Consider the following 6,154-nt stretch of genomic DNA (forward strand, 5'->3'; position numbering starts at 1 on the left):
CGCGACGATTGGTCTCATGGTGGCGCTATAAAATGAAAAAAACATAAAACAGGCTATAACCACCTGACCGTTAGTCCGATTGACTTGAAAATTGGTATGCAGTGTCTTGGTCCAAGGTGCCATGTATGTGTATGAGGACATTGGCGTATCTCAAAAAACATGGCCGCCATCGGCCAATGAAGTTTGAGCACCTATTAGACAAGGTTAACGGAGGCCGATCGGAACGAAACTCAATGGGCATGTTCGGCTCATGGCCCGAGAGGTCTGTAAGAATTTTGAAAGAAATCGGCCACTAGTTGGCGCTAATGAGTTTTATGGCTCTGTAATCACGTGGTGTTACACTTATCATCACAAAATGCATATCATTTGATAGATCTTCTTATGCTGAACAACTTTGCCTCTAGAACCATTGCTGTCAATCAAACAGTTTAATAATTATTCACGAATATGTTAAAAACCTACTTTTGCGAACTAGTCCCTGTTTTTTTGCCCGATCGGAACCAAACGAGTCTAGGACAATTCTCTGGACTCTCTAGATCAATAATTATCAAAAAAAAGTTGAACTTTTGCATTTGGATGGCTGTAATAGGGTCATTTATAAAATGGGCGTGTCAAAATACATTAAAAAGCCTATAAATCCTAAATAAAAACTCAGAACTTCACAAAAATTGGTCAGCATATGTGACATAACATCATTAACAAGCATGAAAAATTCTATGGAGATCGGACGATAGGTGGCGCTATAACTGTTAAAAAGCTTTAAAATCATATATTTCCTATGGTAAACTGCCTGTATTGGCTGTAAATGGTCTTTTCCATCTCTGATCATATAATTTTCATATCATAATGTTCAAAACTAGTGCAATACAATTCTCTGGACTCACTAGATCAATAATTGTCAGAAAAAGTTGAACTACTTCATTTGGATAGCTATAATAGGTTCACTTCAAAATCTGGCCTTTACCAAGTGTCCCCGAAAGCCTATATCTCTTTAATCAATGCTCAGACCTTCTTAAAAACAAGTCAGAACGTGTGAAATATCACCCTGAACAAGCATGAAAATTTTCAGACAGATCGGACAAAATTTGCCTCTATAACAGTTAAAAAGGTGAAAATGATATGAATTAATGGCATGTTAAGCCAATAAGTGGTATTTTACTGCCCCCTGCTGTTTAAAATAGTCATTTTCTCATATTGGTATTGGTATCAGCCATGGTAAATCATGATAAATGATGTGTGTGTGTGTGTGTGTGTGTGTGTGTGTGTGTGTGTGTGTGTGTGTGTGTGTGTGTGTGTGTGTGTGTGTGTGTGTGTGTGTGTGTGTGTGTGTGTGTGTGTGTGTGTGGTACAAATATAACAAAGGTTTTATTTTCCAACATGAAAACAAACATAACAGAGTGCTAGTGCACAAACAATAACCGACAATGATAATGGATGAGAGGGGAACTTAAATACACAGATCAAGACAAGGACAACAGGTGACGGTTATGATGATGAGGAGCAGGTGATGATGAGGAGGGTGATGAGGAGCAGGTGCAGGTGATGACGACAGATGGTGAATGTGATGAAGACAGAAGGTGAATGTGATGAAGGTGAATGTGACACCAATATCACTGAAACATTTGTGTGTGTGTGTGTGTGTGTGTGTGTGTGTGTGTGTGTAGCATTATTGTGTGTCGCATATGTAGCAAGTATGCATTATTGAGTTAACATGGAAACACTGGTTTGCTTTAGTGCAGAAAACTGGTCAAAATCATGAGGTTTAAAGTGAAAGTGAGCCAATAAGTGGTCTTCTACTGCCCTCTGCTGGCCATTCTACTTATTAATTAAATTTTTCCACATGTGCTTGCATTTATACTTGAATACACACTAAAAATCACTTATATAGCAATAACTATTATAACACAATCATATTTTGTCAGTGTTAATCACTTTATTTGCACTGACACTTCAAATAATTGCTAGTAATGTGATAAATCAGGCTAGAAACATGGTAAATCAAAGTAAATAATACTAGATTGTCGTTTATCTCCTGGTAAATAATACTAGAACGTGGTATATCATGGTAAATCATGATTAACTATGCTGTGTGTGTGTGTGTGTGTGTGTGTGTGTAAGCATGCATTGAGTTAACATGGAAAAACTGGTTTGCTTTAGTGCAGAAAACTGGTTTAAAGTGAAAGTGAGCCAATAAGTGGTCTTCTAGTGCCCTCTGCTGGCCATTCTACTTAATAATGAAATATTTTACATGTGCTTTTGCATTCATACTTGGACACACACTAAAAATCACGTATATAACTAACTATTATAACACAATAATATTTTGTCAGTGTTCATCACCTCATTTGCACTGACACTTCACATAATTGCTAGTAATGTGGTTAATCATGCTAGAAACATTGTAAATCATAGTAAATAATACTGAAATGAGGTGTATCAAGGTAAATCATGCTAGAATCCTAATAAATCATTCTGGAACATGGTATATGATAGTAAATCATGCTAGAATCATATTAAATAATTCTAGAATGTGGCAAATCGTTGTGGGAGGAGCCTATTTTACTCAAATGGCTATAACTCAAGAAGTAAATGAGATATCTTCACCAAACTCAGTACACATGTGTATGGGTTCAATTTGAGGTCACAGTAAACAATTTTATGGAGATCGGACCATAGGTGGCGCTATAACTGTTAAAAAGCTTTAAAACCATATATATCCCATGGCAAATTGCCTGTATTGGCTGTAAATGGTCTTTTCCATCTATTATGTCAGTGGTTACATGCTTGCTAAATAAATCTTAATAACTTTTGATGCTTTTGTGCTTAAAGGCCTTAAAGGCCTTAACTGCTTGAACCCCGATAAATGCTGCTTGCAGCTTTAATTATTATTATTATTTTTCTTCTGCCGTAAAACGCATCGTGCAGCCCAAACCGTAAGAGCTGGAGCTTTGAAACTTTGCCAGATGGTAGTACAAAAATCGAGGAGAGGTTATCAAATTATGACCCCGATTGGCCCATAGGTGGCGCTATAGCAACCAAAAGCGCGAAACTGCTCATAACTCCTAGACCGTAAGTCATAGACTCAAGTGTCTTATATCATTGGAAAGCTGGACGCCTGACGAACAAAACGTATATATCCGATTTTATTTCCGTCATGATAGATTTTCCGCCATTTTGAATTTTGTCAAAAACCTACTTTTGCGAACTAGTCCCTGGTTTTTTGCCCGATCGGAACCAAACCAGTGCAGAATTGTTCTCTGGAGTCTGAAGATCAATAATTATCGAAAAAAAGTCGAAATTCTGATTCTTGGTCGCTAGGGGGTGATAAATTAATGTTGTGGGAGGAGCCTATTTTACTAAAATGGCTATAACTCGAGAAGTAAATGAGATATCTTCACCAAACTTGGTACACATGTGTAAGAGGTCAATCTGAGGTCACAGTAAACAAATTGCGTCGATTGGCCACATGGTGGCGCTATAAAACAAAAAAAAACATGTAGACACCTGACCGTTAGTCCGATTGACTTGAAATTTGGTATGCAGTGTCTTGGCCCAAGGGGCCATGTATGTCTAAAAGGAATATGGCGTATCTAAAAAAACATGGCCGCCATTGGCCAATGAGGTTTGAGCACCGTTGACGAAGTCCGATCGGAGCGAAACTCGGTGGGCATGTTTGGCTCAAGCCCCTAGAGGTCTGTAAGAATTTTGAAAGAAATCGGCCACTAGTTGGCGCTAACGAGTTTTATGGCTCTGTAATCACGTGGTGTAACAAATTTCGTCACAAAATGCATTATCATTTGATAGACCTCCTCATCCTGAACAACTTTGCCTCAAAAACCATTGCTGTCAATCAAACAGTTCATTAAATATTCATGAATATGTCAAAAACCTACTTTCGCGAACTAGTCCCTGGTTTTTCGCCCGATCGGAACCAGACCAGTCTAGAACAATTCTCTGGACTCTCTAGATCAATAATTATCAAAAAAAAGTTGAACTTTTGCATTTGGATGGCTGTAATAGGGTCATTTATAAAATGGGCGGGGCAAAATAAATAAAAAAGCCTATAAATCATAAATAAAAACTCAGAACTTCACAAAAATTGGTGAACATATGTGAAATAACATCATTAACAAGCATGCCAAATTTTATGGAGATCGGACCAAAGGTGGCGCTATAACTGTTAAAAAGCTTTAAAACCATATATTTCCTATGGTAAATGGTCTTTTTCATCTATTATGTCAGTAGTTACATGCTTGCTAAATAAATCTTAATAACTTTTGATGCTTTTATGCTTAAAGGCCTTAAAGGCCTTAATTGCTTGAACCCCGATAAATGCTACTTGCAGCTTTAATTATTAGGGGTTCAAGCATGAAATGCTGAAACCCTATTGTAATTGTAAGGATTTGTAAAACGCATCGTGCAGGACAAACCGTAAGGCCTAGAGACTTGAAACCTGGCCAGATGGTAGGCCTCAATTTGGGGACAACCTATCAGAGTATGACCCCGATTGGCCCATAGGTGGCGCTACAGCAACCAAAAGTTCAAAATCGCTCATAACTCTTAGACCGTTTGTCCCAGGATCAAGTGTCTTATATCGTTGGAATCCTTGGCTCAAGGCGGACAAAATGGCTATCTCCGATTTGGATGTAGGCAGGGAAAATTTTCTGCTATGTTGAATTTTGTCCATAACCTACTTTTGCGAACTAGTCCCTGGTTTTTCGCCCGATCGGAACCAAACCAGTCTAGGACAATTCTCTGGACTCTCTAGATCAATAATTATCAAAAAAAAGTTGACCTTTGGCATTTGCGTGGCTGTAACAGGGTCATTTAGAAAAGGGGCGTGGCAAAATACACTCAAAAGCCTATAAATCCCAAAGGAAAACTCAGAACTTCACCAAAATTGATGAGCATATGTGTCAGAACATGGTGAGGAAGCATGCAGAGTTTCATGGAGATCGGACCATAGGTGGCGCTATAACTGTCAAAAAGCCTTCATTCTTATTAGGGGTTCAAGCATGAAATGCTGAAACCCTATTGTAATTGTAAGGATTCGTAAAACGCATCGCGCAGGACAAACCGTAAGGCCTAGAGACTTGAAACCTGGCCAGATGGTAGGCCTCAATTTGGGGACAACCTATCAGAGTATGACCCCGATTGGCCCATAGGTGGCGCTACAGCAACCAAAAGTTCAAAATCGCTCATAACTCTTAGACCGTTTGTCCCAGGATCAAGTGTCTTATATCGTTGGAATCCTTGGCTCAAGGCGGACAAAATGGCTATCTCCGATTTGCTCGCCCTTCGGCGCCAATTTTGAGTAAATTGCATTTTTTTGAAAAACCTATTTTTGCGAACTTCTCCTAGGTTTTTTGCCCGATCGGAACCAAACCACTGCAAGAATATTCTCTGGAGTCTGACAATCAGTAATCATCCCAAAAATTCAAAATTTCAATTAACGGTCGATACGGGGAACCAAAATAATTGATGGCACCAGGGCCACTTTTACTAAAACGGTTAGAAATTGTGAACAGAAAGAGATTTTTTTGCTAAACTTGGGATACATCTTCCTGAGCTCAATCTGAGATCACTTGAAAAAAATGGCAACAATTGTCCACTTGGTGGCACTATAAAACGGTTATAACTTGTGAACGGAATTAGATATTTTCGCAAAACTTGGGACACATGTTCCTGAGCTCATTCTGAGGTCACGTGAAAAAAATCATGACAATTGGCCACTTGGTGGCAATATAAAATGGTTATAACTTGTGAGCGGAAAGAGATATTTTCGCTAAACTTGGGACACATGTTCATAAGCTCAATCTGAGTTGACATGAAAAAAAATCGTGACAATTGGCCACTTGGTGGCGCTATAACAGTGAAAAAATCATAACAATTGCTATAAGCGCACCCAACTGTTAGTCTACTGAAAATTGGCACGCAGTGTCTTTGTCCAGGGTGCCATGATAGTCTATGAGAACATTGGTGTATCTCAAAAAGCTCAGTATACGTCATTGGCATAATGCCTTGAAGGAGCCTTAGAAGTTTCAAGCCAGTGTTTTTTCACAGGAGTGACCTCCTAAGACTCCTGAATCCTTGCCGAGTCCAACAATACCAAACTTGACAGGTTTCGCCTAGCCTGGCTCCGCCCTCCTACGTA

The sequence above is a fragment of the Scardinius erythrophthalmus genome, assembly GCF_964197995.2.
Source record: "Scardinius erythrophthalmus genome assembly, chromosome: 18".
In the NCBI taxonomy this organism is placed as follows: Eukaryota; Metazoa; Chordata; class Actinopteri; order Cypriniformes; family Leuciscidae; genus Scardinius; species Scardinius erythrophthalmus.